Raw genomic sequence first — 21,803 nt, 5'->3', positions numbered from 1 at the left:
AAAAAAAAACGTTAAAAAAAAGACGTAATCGCGGCCGGGGCCTTCTCGCTTCCCATTGACGCCGCCGCGCAGTCGATCCACAAACATTTTCATATCAATATTGAGCAATTTCCCCCTACATTCTAATCCATCAAAGTGGGCCATTAATCCACCAGGGCACGGCTCTCTTTTCAAATGCTAACATTCAACCCCCCCCCCCCCCCCCCCAACACAGGCTGAAACATTTGTCCTACAGCTTGGCGCACAAAGACACTGCGCTGTCAGCAGTGATTGATCAGAGGTTTAATATGAATGGGGAAATAAGTGTACATCATATCAAAGATGCTCTACACACGCACCTGAAAAGACACTTATTTTCCCCCCACGGTTTGAATGCGCAAGATGACGAAACCTTCGCCATATCGGCTGTTGCAGTTGTGGCCTTTTGTTATGTGTATTTAAAAAAATATATATTATTTATCACTTAGACAAAAACGGGTCTTGGATAGACTCAGCCGCTAGAATGACTACAAGTGCTGACAGGGTTGAATATCAGAGGCCTTTTAAAGATTACGGAAGCTTTAAAAGGGCGGATTTGCAGAACAATACAAGCGTGATCAAATTAAAATCAAACGCAAAATGTCTCACAGCACATACCGCTAGATTTCTTTTCCTTTAAGCATTTCAGGGATTGCGCAGAATAAACCCACACTTGGAAAACACACAGATAGCCTGCTGAAACTGCAGCTTCAGGAGGATTCTGGGTAAAATTTCACAGCAAAACAACAGAGGTCCCATTTGTATCCCATTTATCATCTCCTGTTGATGATTTCAAATGACGACAGGGGTCAAATCATTTTAAATACCTCAGGGAAATCAACATTTGTCCTTCCAAAACAAGCCCTCCTCTAACATCACTATACTAATCCATCTGCCACCAACACCAAATGTGTTTTAGCAATGATTTTTAATTTCATCCCAATCAAAATGTTAAGACGTAATTCGACCATCTCTGGGTCGTTTTCCTAATTCATTGCTTTAATATGCCAGTGTCTCCTTTAATTAATTACTGGTATTTATAACAGGTCATTATGCCCAGAGTTCAGTCACAGAAGGGTAAGACAAAGGTATGCAATGATCACAGTCTTCAGTGAGGCTTTGAACCATGAGAGACACTGTAAGCAGTGCTTCCATATTCATAATATATATGTTTCAAACACAGGGCATATGTACACACCAAAATGAGCAAGACGTTTCTATAACATGGAAAAAATGCAGAAACTACCTTAAAAGACTTATTTAAATGTTCGATAGCAAAGGTATGATGTGCCAACTCTCTACAAGATAAAGACAAAACAAACAAAAATGTAATGCGGCCGGGATATCAAACTTCTAAATTCCCAGTGCTATTTTTTCTTTCAGAGACTAACAGAAAAATATTATTGTGAAATGACTGTGCTGGCTGAGATCTCATGACCTGGGAGAGACAGTGCCATGTTTGTGTAGGCAAATGCAATATAAACCCAAAGCAACACATTGTGCTGGTTTGGTGACAAGTTACAATGAGACTCCAGACAAGGTCCTTACACTGGAGCTGGTGAACCCATACTTTGGTCAGCACTAGTTCCTCAAAACAATTCCTCGGAGCGACAGAGAAACTTTGAATCTCACCGAGGGCCTTTTTTTCAAAGTCTTGAACAGAGTTAAGAAGTCATTGTGGACTCAGCCTTGTTGAATGTTAAAGCAAAAGTCTGGTTGAGGGAGAGCTGAAAGCACACTGATAAAGCATGTTTTAAAAATGTGCCGTGACTTTGTGAAAGTTCAGACGGAATAGCGCGCGGTATGTAAATAGGAGTTCAATAATGGATGCGTCGGCTTTTCCTTTTATTTACTTAAAACGGGGAGCAGCCGCAGACGGATTGGCATTGAGGGAGACGCAAATTAGAGAGCGTTTCTTAAAAAAAGAAATATTCAAAAAGGAGGCCCATCGCCGGAATATCACTTATTATTTTTGATGTTGCAATATCTGACACTTTGATGCAATCAGCGGATAGCCCCGGCATCCTAACCTCTCCTGGGAGCGGGCTGTCAGGACTGAGAAGTCGGCGGGTGGATAATTATCGGAGATCAAACCCCGCTAGTTAGCAGGCAGGAACAGGAGGCAAATGCCAAAAACCAGCCAATGTTTCGCAAACGCTTGTTCAAGGATATCCTAATTGCTATAAGTGGTTCCTTCAGGACTGGCTCTTCAAAAGCAGCCTGGCGCGTGATGTCATCGCTCCGGCTCCCCAGTAGTCTTACAATAGGTAAATTAGCCGAGAGGGCAAACTTATCGTGAAGGAGGACAGCTTCCTGTTTCTGCTGAACCCGCGTCTCCGCCCCCTCCCACACATTCCCGCTCGCGCACATACCCGCACAGAAGCGCGCAGACAGAAAGAGGCACACAGGCAGACATGCACAAACACACGCATGCATGCAGACAGAAGCACACACGCACGCGTGCACACACACGCACGCACACGTGCACACACACGCACACACATGCACACACACAAACATACACACACACGCACAACTTTCAACATGGGCAGCAAATATACCTAAACACAAACGCTAACATAGCTGCAAACAGATACACACACACAAATGCATATGCACAGACACACAAAGACTTTGAATGAAAAGAATATAAGTAACTTTCACTTCCAGAGATAAGAGTTACTGCTACTCGTGGTCTGCTCATTTAAAAAAAAAATGGGGATGTCAACTTTAGGCCAGTGATTTTCCACAGGCATTTCTTGCAATATGCCTGTCAGATTGTCTCACAGCATTTATGCTTCTAAGGTCAAAGGAAGCTAAAAAGGAGAATGAATCTGATTGGCTAAAATACCTGGACCTGACTGAAGGCAACTAAACGGTATGGGTCTGGGTTTTTAGTGCTGCATTTCTCACAGGGCTAAATTCAGATGACTTTGATGCTACTTAAAACATTTGGCCTCTAACAGAGAAAAAGACAAACAGGATCCTTGAGCAGACTTCTGCCAAAATGAGTTATTTGGCAACTGATACGTGAATCATCACACAAAGTGAACTGCTGTTGCCATGTATTCAAAAACGTACTTCTTTGGGACAAAAGATTTTAAAAAACGAAACATTAGGAAGCATTTTTTCTTCTCCGATTCCTTACCTGAAGATAGCCTCTTTTTTTTGTTTTGTTTGCATGGATGTGACTTTTTTTCAGGGTCACTGACCATTCTCATTAAATTCAGGCTTAAAGAAGGACGCCTGTATTCAGGGCCCTGGGGAATTTGCAAAACATTCAACGTGTGCTCCCTCCCTGCACCCATCGCCCCCCTTTCACCGTTTGAGAGAAGCGCCAATAAAATAATAAAATTACTTTTTCTCTCTCTCTCTTCTTCTTTTTCTTTTTTTTTTTTGTTTGAAAAGGATAAATGGGTTCCCCTTGAATGAAGCGGCAACTTTTAGCATAACAAAGCTTTTCATAGCGCGCTAATGGGCCTCCATCTCTGACACCGAGCGGCACATCCACCGCTCACCCTCCTCACAGGCTGCTTTCAAAACACCACGGTTTCCCTCCACTCTTTTAGCCCCTCAGTTCAAATGCGGTAAAAAAAAAAAAAAAAAAAAAGAAAGAAAGAAAGAAAAGAAAAAAAAAAAAAAACCTTTCACACACTGACAACTGGAGAGGCAGAGGCACCTCCAACCACTGTATGCTTCAGGAGGGCCCTTTCTTATTTTAATTGCCTCCCTAATTGGTAATGTTTATGGGAGCGTCGTCTGCCTGGGATGAAATTCCACAAGCGGCCTGCGCAATTATGCACACAGACATGCAAGAGCAGGGGGGGGGGGGGGGGGGGGGGGGGGGAGAAGAGAAAAGAAGAAAAAAAAACGAGGGGTATAAAGTATAAAAAAACATAAGAAGAAGAAGAAGAAGAAGAAGACGACAAAAAAAAAAAAACATCAGTGGAATTTATAAGACGGGAGATAAAGATGTAGGAGGAACGGGAGATCGTAGAGGGAGGGAAAGAGGAGGAGAGTAAAAAAAAAAAAAAATCATGCCAGTTCAAGGATCTGGACAAACAGCCCATGATGGGTTATGGTGGGGTGGGGGGAGGAGTGGGAAGGGTGGTTTTTAAACCCCCCCGGTGGCGGTTTAAAAAAAAAACAAAAAAGAAGGCTAGCACCCAGCCCCCTTTCCCCTGCCCTTCATGTAAAGGACCGGCAGGGTAGAAACGATGTCAAGCCGCACTTATCCAGCGATAGGGGCCCCCGTCCCGGGCTCGGAACACCTCTCCGCTCCCGTTTGATGTGAGCCCAACATGAAGGACGGGGGGGGGGAGGCTATCTGGTGGCTGTCAGCCTCATAACCGCTCCCCGCTCCCCGCCGCCAGGCGGCCAGATAAGGCCGTAAAGCGCGGCACTTGATGGACTTGATTAATTCCCTGGAACGGAGGTTTGTCTTCCTCAGCCCCGCCGAATGACTTCATTTGGCTGGATGAGGTCACCGGAGTCAAGGCAATAAAGCGGCTGATATTCACATTAAAGCCGGCGTTCAAAGCCGTCAGCCCCCCGTCGGACGAAAATACAGAAACGGGTTCGAGTGCCTCTTCTTTCAGAACGGACCTCGCAGCGAAAGGGGATCCACCAGCGCTCTCCCTCTCGACTCCACCGACAGAGATTGTAATTGGCTAAGGAATTGCATTAAGAGACGGCCACGCCGGCCAATCACCGGAGACATGCCGTCCCTCATAATTCATTCGTTAAAAACGGCACAAAATATTAAGTTCACACTTAACAAAACTGAACTGTGTTTAGTGATAGAGACTGAATCGTAACTAGTGCTGCAGATTTAAAACAAAGCTGGAATCTCAATATTAAAAATAAAATTATTGGCTTTAATAAATGCTGAAGTTTAAAATACAAAGAAATTTTAACGCAAACATAAAGAGAAGTCATTATTAGCACAGTAATACTGGTGGCAGTATTACCGTAATCATCGCTATGATTATACCACTATAGCACCTTTAAACAATCCGTATAAAACGGAAACCACCCACTCTAATGCGAAACAATAAACTTGAGGAATTTTGCTTATGCATTCTGCGAGGGAGAACACGCGAACGCCCGTGAATGAACTTGTCTCAGTCCCGTATTTATGGCGTTATAAAACAGGACGATTTCGCGAAATGCGCAATAAATCCCGCCGTGCCGAACCGCGCGCGCGCCATTTTATCACGACGGTCGCTTTCTTTGCACAGCCCCGCCGGAGTCTCGTCACTTCATATAATCCGAATTCACAAATCAGGCGTTCGTTCGCACTTGAGCGATTCCCTGCTGATGCGAGGCTCTTCGCAAAAAAAAAAAACCCCTCTCCCCGCCTCCTGACAGGAGTAAGGAATGGCGAGCTGGGGGCCGCAGCCCGCGGTGACACATCGCGCGGTGATCTCATAAAACAGGCCCATCCTTTGACCTCTGACCTCTGAGGCGGGGTGGAAGCGGAGGGGCGTTTACGATCATCGGCGGACTTAACAGCCAATAACGACGGGAATAACCATTTAAACCTCTTAGAATCCGCGCCGCAGCCGCAGCCGATGGCAGGCCGGTGATATATTTAGCCTGGGTAATGACAAGGTCATCATTTCCAAAGGGAGGGGTGGTGGGGTGGGGTGGGGGGGGTAGAGGGGGTGAAATGTGAAAAAGAAGAAATACCCTGAACTGAAAATGCATCTCTCTCTCTCTGTCTTCCTCTCTCTCTCTCTCTTCCCCCCCTCCCACTCCCTCTATCTCCCCCAGTCTTCTTGGTAGAGTGAGACGGGGGGGGGGGGGTGGAGAGTGAGACAGTGGGAGAGGGGGGTAGGGGGTTAGGGTGAGGCAGAGTGAGGCAGTGGGGGGCAGAGAGTGATACAGTGGAGGGGTACAGTGAGACAGTGGGGGGGGGGGGTAGAGTGACAGTGGGGGGAGTAGTGTGAGACTGTGTGTGTGGGGGGGGGGGAGGGGGGGTTTACAGTGAAACACTGAGACTAACCCTGACCCTAACCCTAATCACAACTTTAACACTTAACAGCCTTATCTCCTCATCAGCCTCTAATTTAATTTCATTGCCAATTACCAATCAGTAATTAGGGGAGAAGGTTACAGAGCGTCTACTACGAATTGTGGTAGACAAACACGAAAACAGGTTGTCAACTAGTCAATAGTCAACCAGTGCATCTGAAATGTGTGTGTCTGTTTGTGTGTGTGTGTGTGTGTGTGATAGTAAATCTAGTTGAAGTAAATGTATCTAGCACACAGCAAATATGCCAAACAAATACATTTGTTGGTTTATTTAATTGAATTTCAGAGAATGACTCCACAAGCCCATAAATAACGAAAATACTGCCTCTAAATATTGAATACCAATAAGAATAATGACAATTCTTCAAACAACGGAAACCATTATTGTACACTATAAGGGGCTGGAATTAAGAGGACAATTTAATTTACGATCTTTGTTTTGCTGAGTTTCACAGACATTGAGCCTAAATTATTACCCATCAGCTTCCCTGAACTTAGATCATAAGACCAATTCATTAACTGCTGGCAACCCTCTCTTCAGATTTTCAATAAACTCTCTAAACCTCATAGAGTGTAGTCATGAAAGGAGCCCTATTTCACAAGCTGGCGCTGGTTCAAGCAACATATGCTCGCATAATCTTTTAAAAAGCATGATCCAAGTCTAAATTTAATTATGTAATAGCACAAATGGAATTAGAGAGCAGATAGAATGTTGCTGAGACACACCGCGTTCTCCCACCCAACTCCGATTTCATTCGTTTATTTACTGCGATTACAGCAGTGGCGTTCCAGCCTCTGGTTAAATGCGCCCGGCTTCCCGCTTTCGCAGACTGACAGGCGCAGGTCGAAGGCGCGAGACAGCGCTGCGTTATCCCGCCTGCGATGCTCCGCGCGCTCATTCTCTCAGAAATATGAGATCAGATGTCCTACAGGCTCGAAAACGCAACCTGCGTGCAGGTCGTCCGCGTTTCGAGAGGATTTCATAAAAAGGCTATGAATCCAGGTGCCGTTACTTCGTCTGAACACGGCGGCATCTGGCAGAAGCAGGAGCTGGTGAAACACGCGACAGCGCGAGACTCATTTCTGTAAAGGTCCTAAAAGCTACTGAGGAAATACATTTATAAAAAGCCCCCCGCTTTGAAGGTCTGATAGTAGTCGCTGTTGGAGTGAAATAAAAATAAAAAGATGCTAAGTTGATACACTGTGAACTGCCAGGAGAAAAAAAAAATTACCAGGTTACTGTATTTCTGTTAAAAATCCAGAGAACAAACAGTATCTTTAAGCACCTTATGAGCTCTTGCCAGTGACTCTGTATCAGGAGCACCGCGCTCAGCATGGAAGCGATAACACTCCTAGCGCCTAACAGTATAATCTCCGCAGCACAGGTAGCGCGCTCGCGTGTCTCGGATACGCACCCCGCAGTCAGCCAGGTTTGTCACGGCATTAAAGAGCATGGCATCCTTTTGTGCTTTAACCAAAGAGTTTAGAAGGATTTTTGGAGCAAACGCTTATCTGGAAAATTTTAACCCCGTGGGATAAGGACGTGAAAAGCCAGAACGAGGAAGTTGGGCAGACATTCGCTAACTCGCACTTAATCAGTCGAGTGCTTACGATTAATACGCACGATTTCTACATGGTAGCCTACTTAAAATAAATAAATAAATAAATAAATAAAAATTAAAAACTAAGCTATATATCACGAGGAGCCTTTTTGTGTGGAAAGCTGCCATGGTTCAGTAAGATAGCTTATTTTTCCACTTGTATTTATAGAAACAAATAAAAGATTGATTCAATATTCTATTCCACATTACTTCCATTTTGTTGAATAAATAGATTAAACTATGCTAAATACTGTCTGTAGATTACACATTCAGGTCACCGCCTGTAAACTTATATTTTTGCAATCCACACAAATGTTTGTTTTGAGCAACACCATTCGGGGAAGAATTAAGGCGTCCCTAAAAAGCTATGTCAGTACAATGCAGAGTGTGCCTCCGGAGTTTAAGATAATGCTCACACGTTGTGAGGAATGCGGTACAATCTTTCCCGTGTTTTCTCTTCAGATAAGTGCTACTACTGACAAGCTCCGGCACCCCCTTCCTTGGCTCTCAAACACGTGAAGCCGGAATCACTGAACAGGAATCAGTGGAGCGATTTTAATGTAAACGTATCCTATTTGTTGCCATAACAACTTAAACTTTAGCAGCTAACTGATATTGCAAACAGTATTGTGAAATGCTGTATGCATTTAACAGTGAAAGGTCTCTTCGCACTCCATTCTGAAACACAATCACTGCATCATCCCTGTGACCCAATTTACAGTCAGTCAGACAAGAAGGAACCGCTCTGTCCTGGATGCAATCTACTATAACCACTGAGTGCTTTGTCCTGAACTTCAAAAAAATTAACTGCGTGGGTTTTTTTTTGGTATGCATTTATTTATTTATCATTTTACGTTTGACAGTAACCGCCTAACTTATTCTGCGGGATAAGTATCAACAAACTGCGATGGCCACTTCAAACTCAAAGTGAAGAACACGGCTAATCATGGGCGAACAGAATCTGTGCCCGAGTTTAGCATGAACTTAAGAAGTAAGGCTCTACCCTAATGGCGTGGCACACTGCGTCACTGCTTTAGGTTGCCGCTGCACAGACCTGACAGGCTGAATCTACCCGTTCACTGGAGTCCTCCCCTCTCTGCAAGTCCTGCGCCCCTTTCTGCAACAAGAAGTTCATGTTCCATCAAGCAGCAAAAGTACATGCCTTTGATCATCCTCAAAGTTGATAAGTCAGCTTATCTATTACAATGTTTTTGAGCTTTTTTTAATTAAGGTTATTACCAGCATTAATGGGGGGGAAAAAGTAATTCAGTGATTAAAAAGTGGTGTTAACATTAGAGAGTGCAGATTGTATAATCTATGCGCCTGTGTAGCCAATTTCCATTTCTAAGGGATTTACACAGTGAACACCTCCAGCACTAAATAATTTAATATCACCGCAGATCCTGAAGGAGACAACAGAAAACTGAGGAACACCGTCAGGGCCACACTTAACTTTAATTACTCTTCTAAAGTCAAATATTAGCCCTGCAGGCAAACTGCAATAATTCCATCGAAAAAATTAAATGTTTACAAACACAGAGTGGAGAGGAAGAGAATGAGGAAAAATAATGCTTTTAATCTGGGTGTTTTGGGGGTGGGGGATGGGGGTGGGGTTGGCAAAAAGAGAGACTGTAATAACCATTATATAACCAGTCTGTCCTGCATTTGAGGCACAACTAAAAATAGCAAATTTCACACATTCACCAGCCCTGAGTTCATAAAACCTCATGCAGGTCCATGCAAGATTCAGTTTTTTCAGGAGATTCAGGAGCATTGTGTCTAATTGATTAAATGATTATACTTATCAAGATAATATCAAGATAAAAGTTTACTTTTTTTATTCATATATGTATATGAAAAGGAAGAAGCACTCTGAATTCCTTTCAAATATTATTCAGGAAATGTCCTCACAATGTGACAACTGAGTCAAAGAAATTACGCTGCTTTTCAATCATGATTGCATATGATACAACCACATTTCAGAATTTAGAAAAAAAAAATTCACATTTCAAATTCAAAATGAATGAGGGGAGCTCCTGACCTTCCACTCCTTACGTTGTGTTGCCTTATTATACACTTGAGCCAATGCTGAAATCGCTGCAATGCCCCTCCGTGCCACAGTGTGGCGCTGTGCTCCGCGCACGCAGGCCGGGGCGCTGGTGTGGATCCAAGAGCCAGCCCGTTAACACAGTTCTATGTCCCTCCCTGCTCCGCTACCTCCGCTCCTCCTGTTCTGCCTGCCATTTAATGCCTCTGTGCGTGTGCAAGGCCCTCCGCTCGGACACACAGCAGGCCTGGGTCAAATACGCATTCGTTTTGGATTCAAATACAAAATTTCTGTGCTCTGTTGATCTTGCCTGGCGTAACCGAGCCTGCCAAAATATGAGCAGAAGGCGGGGTTTACACTTTTTGAGAGTATTTCATTGGTTCCAATACGCCAGACAAGATCAGTAAAGCGTAGAAAAGTATTTGAATCTTAAACAAATACGTATTTGGCCCAGGTCTGGGACACCGTGTTCGGTCCGCAGCCTTGCTGTGGAGTGGGCAGTCACTGGAATCATCCTGCAATTCGTTTTTCTTTTTCAAAGCGGTAAACTAATTAATTTTCAGCGTCCCCCCTGATGACTGAATAGTTACTGAAGATGATGAATTTTCCAGAAACACGTTGTTTACGCAATACTTCAAAAAGCTTGAAACTGACCCATATTCACCTCAGTTTGCCAAAGATTACATGATTACATATTTGAAATTAATTAGCAGTGTGTACAGTACATACACAATATTGGGACTAGTCCGTTTAAAAAATACAAAATGTTTTTACAGCAACATTGCGGAGCAGCACGCAACTACCTAAGCAATTTGTGTTACACTGAAAACGCTCATCTCCCAAAAGCACTATAAAGCTATACAGTTAATCTCATAATAATTAAAAAGCTTGCAGACATTTACATTTTAATCTAGACTCTATAAGGGAGCTGCCACAGTGAGAATATTTTAACTCGAGCTCTCAGGAAGAAAGAGCGGAGGGGCTGGGGGAAAAAAAAAGAGGGAAAAAGCCAAGAGAAGAGATAACGGCGGAGAGAAGAGAAGAGGAGAGGAGAGGAGAGAACGGCAGGTCACACATTTAAAGTGAAGCGGTTAGTGCAAGGGACAGGGGACCTTTCTTATGCAATCTGCGATTTTCATTCGGCCGCTCCGTCCGATGATTGTCTGGCAGAAGAAAAGCCATTTTGAGGGAGGCGGCGTGCGGGGCGTGAAAGGGATCGCTCGCTCGGCGACGCGCCCCCGCCATGTCGAACCAGCCGCGCGGGCGCCGAGGGGTCAGCGGAATTATTCGACAAGCGGCGCGTCTGCCGTAAGAGACAATGATTCGCCCCCTCGGCTCTCATTTACGGGGTACCGCTTCCCCACCTGACCCCCCCCCCCCCGTCCGCCCCCGCCCCCCCCCCCAGGTAAAGTGTTATTTTTCAACATTATGAAACTTGATAGCTCTTCTGGTGAAACAAGGATCCCCGGTTAGGATGTAATACCACGGCACGCTCAGATGGGACTCCCGTGGCTGGGAGCGATGCCCCCCCCCCCCCTCGCCGAACCGCTCCACGCGTCCCCCCGCAGCCTGCCTCCCCCCCACACCGCCTGGCCCCCAACCACCGCCGCCGCGCCGATTGCTCCATCAAGATAAATGCTGTTTTTACACATTTCCGCTAAGACCTCCTGACGCCGAGGGAAGCGCCAATGAGCCTGAGATTATAGTCCTTCAGAAAGAGGGGAGGTGGGGTGGGGTGAAGGGGGTGGGGAGGAAAAATGTCCTCATAAATTTCATCCATTGTTGTTTCTCGCTGTAGCACCGTAGCATGCACAGTAGCATGACTCATAAGCGAATAACAGCGAGATTCAAACTGAGGTCGCTAAATCGCTCGCTAAATCCACTCTCCTGAAAGTGCATTAGAACATTGCTGAATACGCCTGTAACTTTGAGCTCTGCTCTGGGCAAGTTTAAAGAGCACTTCCAAGGAAGGCAATGCTGAGAAACACATTTATTCACTGACTGGATACGAGGCCGCTCGAATTAAATGACTTGATCGACAGCGTGCGTGTCCTTGGAAAGGTAAGTTCTTCGTTGTTAAGGCCAAAAGACTCTGTGATGGAGGAGAGTAGAGGTGCAGGAGATGGCGTGAGGTAGGGGTGGAGGAGGACTGAGACCTCTGGATGCATGGGAGCCGGCAGGACGAAGAGGACTGGGCGGAAGAGGTGTTGGGGTTGTCACCTCCGGGGGCCATGACCGACGACGGGAGCGGGAGGTCGCGGCGGGTAGGCGGGACTCCCGTCTCCAGACGGCAGCCTCTCCCATCACTCAAAGCAGACGGGGCCCTTATTAATCTGTCAGGGCTCGCTGCGGGCAGTCGGGTCTGTGGCAAGCCTCCGTGCGATCGCCATTAGGGCATGAGCGGGCCAGCGGCAGCCAAGCCAGCCGGGGTTTGGACGGGAAACCTCCAAACCTCCAAACCTCCAAACCCAGGCAGAGTGCCGCCCCTCGCTTCTCCCACCGTCTGAAAACCGGGCCGAGAAACCCCGACGTTTTCCCTCCAAGCTCCCGGTACACTTTCCACAGTCAGCCAATAGGAGCGCAGATCTTGGGGCACGCTGATGCTTGTATTTTTGCATCCGTGATTTGATTTGATGCGGTTTCACACCGGTACTATTGACCGGTCGGTCAGTAGCTCTTAGGTTCGCCTCTATGAGGTTCAGCTATATAGAGTCTCACACAGAAGTTGTGTTGAGACCAATTACATTTCAGGGGTTGGTAAAAAAAGAAAAATCAACCAGGGAAATTGTGGGTGTGAATATGCTCACAGTTTCCTCGCATTGGTTGCACTGCATTAAATTATTTGCTGTTTGCCCACAGTTTCAAATGAAACTGAAAAAATATCTCATATTCCATTTCCTGATTATGTCTCTGGTGCACACTTAAAAGGCACAACCTCGCAAACAGCTCCAGTTAGAAAATACCCAGAGGGCAACAGACAAACAGGCAGGGTTATTCCTGACAGAGGGAAAAAAAAAAAAACTCGCGAATAGCCAGTCGGGTGAATATGGTAATGTTTCCGCAGATCTCGACCAGGACCAGAACCTTTAATAGCACCACACACTTATCTCTCCAATTCCCCTTATCCGGCTCTTTTATGACTAGCTTTAGGAATGACCTCCAGCGAGGCCAGGCCCCTTGTTTCCATCCAGCTTTCACCACCCTTTTCCACCCTTCTTTTTTCTTTTTTTTTTGCTTCCACTCTTTCTTTCTTACAGAAAATAAATTAAAAAGGTGTGACCTTGCTATGGGCTTGAACGGAAAATGAGGTACATCTTGTCACCGGCTGAAGAGGCTATCTGAAACGCGGTTTGTTCAATTTGAAAAGGCCGAGGCTTGGCTGTGATTGGGGCTGCAGATAACCACACCGCCATGAAAGGAAGGGGGGGGGGGGGGGGGGGGGGGGGTGAGAGGTACTCTGTTTTTTTTTTCCCACCTTTTTTCTTTTTTTTTCCTCTCCAGGAGATGAAAATTAAAAAGCATGGCCGATGGAAATTCGCCGGGTAATGGCAATTGGACCCTTATCTGGGTTTCCCTGGTGGCCACACCCATCCCACAGTGGACACTGGTGTGAGGGTGAGTCCCTCCCCATGCCCCTCAGTGGGACAGCACATGGACCAGAGCTCGCTCGCTCACTCTGAACTCACACACTTTGCAGGGCAGGAGGGAGTGCCGCTATCCCATCGCCCCATCTTCCTCCTTCGTCCTCTCCGTCTTTGCTCCATTCAGAACCGCCGCCGCCATCAATTAGGCGTGTCCGACCCCCTCTGAATACGATCGCTATCTTTCGCTGTATTTGCTTAGCACTAGCAGGCTCAGCTGGCTCTCAGCTCTCAGGGAACTCCCCCTCTTACAGTCTGCCATTGTCCGGGTGGCTTCAAACAAAGCTGACAGGCTGTGCGCGTTTAAAGTCTGTTTTTTTTCCTAGAAAAACACTGTTTACACATGTCCCGCGGACACACACATGGACGTAATTGCACAGACACACGAACACGCAAATATTTGCGAATGCAAATATTCTTTAATTGGCGTTTCTCCGAAAAACGGGTCCACGTTCAAAGGAGAGAGTTTCCTCCGTCCGTATAAATGTTACTGTAGCGTAAATGCCCAATGAAAAGGCAATCTAATTACAATGCAGCGCAGTGGAATTTCAATAAACTGTCATCAGACTGTGTTTACTAAAAAAATCACGATGGAAAAAAAAGAGAGAGAAAGAGGGAATTAGAAGTGCAATCAGCAGGGTGGGTATAACCTCTCATCACACAGGCTATGAACCCATGAACGTCTGCACCTCGCATTGGGAGAGGGTGGTACGCAAGCGTCGTGTACGAGGATCGCGATTTGAACCGCAACACGCATCAACACCACAATGTCCCTCCAGTGAACGGTGAGACGGAGTCCGGTAAAATATATGAATGGCCGCGGCAGAGGTCGCGCCGACCTCCAGGACGAGGCGATGTCGGACTCGTTCGACCCTGCGCTGGAGGAAAGAGCCGCGGCTCGCCGCACACTTCGGTCTAAGAGGATTAAGGTGAGCGTCCCGGCAGAGAGAGAGAGAGAGGGAAATAAAAAACCACACGGAAACAAAAAAGATTAAACTGCAGGCCTGGGGAACAGAGGGGAAATTCTCTGAAATCGCAGATGTAGAGCGGGGTGGGGTGGGGCGGGGCGGGGCGGGGGGGGGGGGGGGTGGAAACAGGAAAGGAGGAGAAACCCAAAAAAAACGGAGGGGCTGACGCGAACCGAAGGTGAACGGACGTGAAAAATGCAGCGTTTTTTTTTTTTTTTTTTTTTAACCGAAGGCCGTGATCTCCCCGCTCAGACACAACAACAGCAGCGGGGCAGGTTGTCCCCTGAAAGCCACATAATAGGCCCAAGAGCTTCTTCATAACATCTCATCACGGATAATGACCGCTCTGCGTTTACACTGCTTGCATCAAACGGCCACCCGGTGTTTATCCTGGTGTACACACACTTTCTTCCAAAAAGAGTGATTTCGCTGCAGCTGAGTGTGTCTCATCGAGGGCCTCCAGCTGCAGCCAGGTCAATCGGCGGGGTACAGATGTGTTGCAATATTTAGAGTCAGCATCTGGCTCACCATTCAATACTGATCCAGGTGTGAAGAGGTGTGAAGGAGTGCACTTCACCCCTAATGAGTGAAGTACACTGTGAAGTACACTCGTCTCGACGGACCAGTCATACCAACTGCGGCCTTTCCCATTTCCCCCAGACGCCTCTACCAAAAAACCCTGTGACTGAAGCCCACCCTGGCCTGGCGTGGCTCAGCGGCTGTCTGTGGCCTGCTCGGGGTGACGGTAAATCAGGGTGCTTTATGGTGTGTGACATCACCTTTTACAGGCTACATAACCTGCCATACAGGAGACGCGTCAGAGAAAAAAAAATGTTTCAAACTGTTTCAAACGCCCCCCCCCCCCTCCACCGCCCCCAATACAAATCACACGGGATTAACATGACTAGTGGTCCTCACAGCTCCTCACTGTTTTTACTAAAATAACTTTAATCACTTTTTGGAACTCTGCAAACTTCCAGACTCTAACTAGCAAATCTGCAACCTTCCCATTTCTCCCTGTCCCATTATTTTTTTATTTTCAAAGAAAGAGGGTTTCTATCTTTTTTTTTGGAATAGGGGCCACTCAGCCAGTCATTTTCGAACTGGACCCAACACATATCTAATAGAATCTGACTGATTCAATAGGTTGTTTGCATGCTTTCAAGGAAACTCCACTTAAACATAGCTTTCTTGTCCCCAGAAGGCACAAAAGAAACATTTGACATATTTAATTGAAAACACCCATCGTGTTCACCTTGTCTTGCCATCTTCAGGGCGAAAGACAATTTATTAGGCAGTAGAAACGTCAGGTGTCAGCAAACTTACTGGCATAACTGAACAAACGTCACTTAGGAATTTAATAATGGAAGAAAAACAGCAAAACAACTTCTATTTTGGATTATTTTCCACAAACCAAACAAAAGCTGTGTTAGCATCAATATAATGATAGTTATGCTTGGCAGTCATGGTGCTCTTGTTTTTGCAAGCTGTATAATTAAGCCACTTGACAATTTCGTACCTGTGAAATAAGTTTTATTCTTTGGTTTACTTGTTAATTGGATGCTGCTTTCTCCCGTCTGAGGGCTACTGGTATAGGTGGGAATATACAAACACTATAATTTAGTATACAATTCTATTGGATACGCTCAGACACATCTATACGTATTTATGAACTTCTGTATTTCATTAGTATATGGGAGTAGGCTAAATGTGTAAAAACGGAACATCAAAATTGTAGGCATATAATTGTAGGCATCCATCTGAAATGGAAAATGTTTCTGAAACTGCAAACTGAAATCTTAATTCCCAACAAAAAAAGTGAATGTAAAAAAAGAATGACCTAACAGTGCTTTGTCATAAATGATGAAGCTGTGAGGAAACTCAATAAAATAAAAAACCGTGTGTCAGTGAGAGACATATGGGACTCATCTCACAAAATTTTGCAACTTAAGACCTGTAAACAGTGACCTTTTCCCCCCAGGAATCCCTACACTCAGACTTATCACTGGCTAATGATATGTCATCACTGGCTTTGATGGCCGAGCTCTTTAATCACGCGCTCCCAGACAAACCAAGACAAGTGTGCTCCCTGAAACTGAAGGGCTGGTCCCTTTAAACCGCACTGTCCTGGTTTACAGGCACACTTGTGGAGGGCTTGGTCCCTTTTTGACCACACTTTCTTGGTTTAGAGGCACACTTGTGGAGGGCTTGGTCCCTTTTTGACCACACTTTCTTGGTTTAGAGGCACACTTGTGGGGGGGCTTGGTATATATCTCAGCGTAAGGGTTTCATAATTGAAAATACGTGAATATGGAAAACAAGTGAATAAATCCAGTTTGGAAGTTGTTTCGGTGCGAGGTCTATGTCCAGAGTAGAGAATACGCACACACCCACCTTCCCAGAGTTGGCGGGTTCGCTGGACAGCGAGATGCTGTCACTCCTCAGCGACTGCAGGTCACAGCGGGCGGGGTCACCTCCATTAGCCCGGCTGCTGCTGCTGCTGGCATTCGCAGACGCTGCACCCTCCGGCTGCACAGTGTCCCCATCGCCTCCTGGCTGGTTCGCCGCTGCCCGCCGCCCCTGCCAACACGCCAACCCACACGATGCAAATTCACCAAAACGTACAGTCGCACACTCAACGGAGCACGCTTTCAATCTATAAATTAGGCCAAAATGCTAATTCCTCATGCATTAATTTGGCTTTTCTTTTACTTGAATAATGACCATGTTGTGGAGTAGTCAAGAGAATAATAATGGGTTCTATACAATTTCTCAGATGTCCTCATCGGATATTCAAATACGGCATCAGGAACTGCGTGTAAAAGAACTGAGCATTGACAAATTATTTAACTATACTTGTGGTTAAATAATTGTTTCTTGGTTGTACAAAAATGTCTTATGTGCATTACTTAAATCCATCCAACACAAAGAACAAAAGATATAATATATCCTATAAAGGCAACTAGAACACAGAAATAGTGCATTCTGCTAAGCTCACCACCTAAAAAAATCTCCTGTACTTCTGTAAATATACACAGTAAAACACAAAACGCACACACACACAACCCCCACATCCACACAACACGAAGCCAGCAGCATCGCTTTCAATAAGAGCGCTGTCTTTCAAATTGCTTTGGTGTCCCGCAACATTACCATATGAGAGGGTATTTACAACTCTACAAAATTTCTATCTGTTTCCATGAAAGTTATGTCCATCGCTATGATGGTACAAAATGAAAAGCCTGCCTTACTTGTTGCGTGCAATTAGGCCTCAGCACAAGACAGAGGAGGCAGTTTAACATTTCATAGGGCTATAATTATTCCTTAACTGTTAGAAACTGCTGTCCCCTAGGAGCTAATTACTGAAAAGCGCTCATCACACACAAGATATATACAAACAAATCCTTCAAGCACAAAGTAAATGTTTAAACATTAAAAGAGACGAACACAGGAAGCCATACCAATCAGTTTGGTTCAGCTAATTACTAATAAGAAGTGCAGCCCCGTTGTGTTAGATAATTATGACACCGAATCACACCTCTAGAAGAAGGGCCCCTGGCTGACTGTAATGTGGATCTAATAATCAGTGTAAAAGTAATCAAGCAAAAATGCATATAGGCTGCTACGGACTTGCGCAACACAACAGGCTTATTAATGGCACGAGAGGACAGCAGCTTCCCAGAACACAGGGACCAGTACGGGGGGAAGGGGGGGGGGGGATTTCAAAATCTCATTTCAGAGGAATTCCGATCCACTTTCTCCCAGACAAGAGTGCCGGGGGGGGGGGGTAGATTTTGCCAAACTAGCCGCCGATTCCAGGGCCAACTTTGCTGCGTGTTCTTTTTCTTTACTCACAATTGTTTTGGGAGCTAAGAGCTAATTACCGAACAAATTGCTGTAGTTTTTTTCCCCACTTTGGGAGGGGTCGTCCAGATGTCTCGCCAACCTGAGAGGTGTCTTAAAAATTCCTGTCATATTAGGGGAGGGTTAAAAAAAAGGGGGGCAAACATGCCAGCGACCGCTCATCAACAGTGACCGGGGCCATGGGCTGCAGCCTTTGTGTGTGTACTGTCACTGAGAATATGTTGCCCTAGTGTTTCGTTAGCCGAGTTGCAAACATCAACATCCAATTTAGGCAAATTAGCATTTTCTCTTGCGCAGAGCATTCTCAACCCCCCTCCTGATGCAATCCAGCACACGGATTGCCTCTGAGACACATTATAGGATGCACAGACAACACATGTTCTAGCCGGTTACGTCGACCGGAGATGAGGGCGAAGGATAAGTATGCCTCGCTCTTCCAATAAGGGTGATAATCCGACAGCAGATCCTCAAAGAATGATCACAAACTATGGATTTCCTCAATTATAAATAAACTGCAGAGGTACATACATAATATAACCACTGTAGCTTCTGAAAGAGCCACTCTTGAAGCTCTCAGAAGAGGTATTCAGCTGAGATGCCTACTCCCCAACTCAAGCATAAGCACATCACTGGAAATGCTTTGCAGTAATCAACACTGAAACGCCAGAGGAAAAAAATATACAATCCGTACATCTGATGATGATTTTCTATGCTTCTGTATTTATCACCAAATAAATAATCAGATATAATTGCCTGTGTTCTGCACACAAAGAGGAGAGCTTAGCAACAGTGCAGTTAAGAGTACATTAACTTCAGTCTGTTTCCACTGTAAAATCTACATTGCATCAGCCTGGCTTACGACTGTCACAAGAATTCAACACATATAAATATATGTGAACGCAATAACAGTTATGTCAATTTGGTTTCAATATGTGTCTGGAAGAGAAATAAAGCAGCATAAATCCTATTTGGGAGAGAAGGGCATATATGGAAACTTACCAAAGAGGGCTAATACTCCTAATAGGATGTTCCAGTCTAAATGGGAGCTTGTGTTAATACCAAGATTTCCATTCATGCTGGAAATTGTAGTTTTAAATTAGTTTAATGCTTTAGATTTTTAATAATAATAATAATAAAAAACCTTAAAATAAAATTTGAAAAAAAAAAAAAAACCTTCACAGCAACACAAAACTGCCAACGAATTGAGCTTTAGCTTTCTATTGTCAGCCAATTACTATGCAATCTCTTTCTTATGACTGAATAGCTCACTGTTAGCAAATAATGAAAAGGCAATTATGGCAAAGCTGTGTTCATATTACCCTCTTCATTTTATGCAGCCTGTAATTATTGTCAATCCTAGAGGCTTACTGTACCATGTAAGAAGCACCAGGGAAGAAAATGGAGTGGGCTGGTGCATGGAAAATTGCAAATGTCACAGCTACCTTTTTATCAGCACTGCTAGACCTTTACGCACACACACACACACACACACACACACACACAAGCAAGCAAACACACGCACACGCGCACGCACACAAGCAAGCAAACACACACACAGACACACGTGCACAAGCAAGCAAATACACACACACACACACACACTCACACCCACGCGCATGCACACACACACGTGGAAAACAAACACACATGCATAAAAACATGCATGCACATAAGTAGGCAGGTAAACATACACACTCTTCTTCATAGACATACACACACACACACACACACAAACTCAGAGACAGAGAGAGAGAGAGGGCGAGAGAGACATACACAGAAACATACATTTATGTATAAACACCCAGACACAAATGTGTGTTTTGCAAATTTCTTTACCTCAAGCTGTTGCAGAGAGAAAAGCATAGCACTGGAGGCTAAAATATAGCATACTGTATGCTGCTTTTGTTCCTTTTTTTAAAAAAAAACAGTAATTCCCTGAAGACCCAGGTTTTTTTTTCCCCCCACAGTGTGTCTATCCAGAAACAAAGCCATGGATATATTCATTTTTCCATGTCTCTCATTAACTGTCTCCATGCTGTTCAGTAATGGGGAGTGGCACATAAATGATCCAGTTTATGTGTTTTGATCTGCCGCGCTGAGAGGAAGTGTGTCACATATGGACATCCCTTTCCCGGGATGAAAAGGAGGAAGAAAAAAAAAAACGGGAAAGAAAAGGACTGTGACATGCATGGCAAGTGGCCCGTGGTGTTATTATTTTAATGGGTGCCGCTGACCCTTAAAAACACATTTCACCGACGTCTCCCTCAACGCCAACAGCAGAAGTACATCATTAAGAGTCGCACATCAATAAAGGTGACGCCTCGAAAAAAAGAAGAGTTGCTCGAGTGGCGCTCTGCGGAGGGAGAGAAGAAGGGAGAAGAAAGAGGAGTGCCTTTTGTCAATACGCTCACATACATCCGTGACAAATCAAACGGAATAAACAATGTCATGATTCTGCAATACCTCGACAGCCAGGAAGCAAATTTACAAACGCGGCTCTGACAAGTGAGGATTCAAGGTCAGGCTTGAAAGCCCGTAAAAAACCTCACTCCCTAACGCAGCTCACCAAATTCGAGTGGACGCGCACGCACCCGCCACGCACATTCAGAACAATTTCTTGAAAGTTTTTCCAGAAGCTGCTACTCCTGTGTTTAACAAGATTCATGCGAGGGCACATGAAGAGAAGGATAGTGTTTTTTTTTTTTTTTTTTTTTTTTTTTTTTTTTTTTTAAAGAAACAAGCCAAAAAAAAAAAGAGAAACCGGTGAATTGGCTTTTCAAATGCGTACTGAAGGCTGTCAGCGCCATACTCTTCTTCTAACACAATAACATTCCCCAGCAGGTTCAACTCAAAAGGAAGAAGAGCAACATCAAATCAGGATCCGGGAGAGAGAAAAAAAAAGAAGGCCTTTCAACATTCAAACCACTTTAAGTTCTACCGAGCAGACACATTCGCAAAAAAAAAAACAACTACTTTATTTATGTGTCCAATTTATATATTTATTTACTTACCCGCGCAATGAAAAAGCAAACGTACAGCACAGTCATTACAGCTCACTCCACTGTCAGCTTGGCAGACGGTATTACACCAGTGCGCTGTGACTTCAGACGTGCTACGAAAGTCATCGTTCTTTTCATCGTCTGACCATGTGGCAATTAGACGTAGTTATCACAGCACCGGGCGTATAAACAAACCAAAGATGCCAATTACCTCGGTGGAGAAAGCACAATTCATTTCCAAGCCCTATATTATGCACTTTGCGGATAAAAAAAAAACACACAGTAGGTTTTTTTTTTTTTCTTTCAGAGGCAAAGTGAATAATTATTGTCACAGATAACATTGACATATATTATATATGTCATTGATATCTGTGACAATAATGATTTACTTTACCTCTGAAAGAAAAAATACATAAAACCTACTGTGTTTCAATCTACAAGTAAACATGCGAATCTATAAATATATCACATATATATATATATGATATATATATACACACACACACACACACACACACACTCACATCTATATACATATGTATATACATACACACACATACTATATATATATATATATATATATATACACACACACAGTATTGCACTTAAGAGAAAAAGGAGAGAACTGT

This window comes from Anguilla anguilla, chromosome 16, assembly GCF_013347855.1.
Source record: "Anguilla anguilla isolate fAngAng1 chromosome 16, fAngAng1.pri, whole genome shotgun sequence".
Lineage (NCBI taxonomy): Eukaryota > Metazoa > Chordata > Actinopteri > Anguilliformes > Anguillidae > Anguilla > Anguilla anguilla.
The sequence above is the reverse complement of the archived record's forward strand: the minus strand, read 5'-3'. Positions refer to the sequence as shown.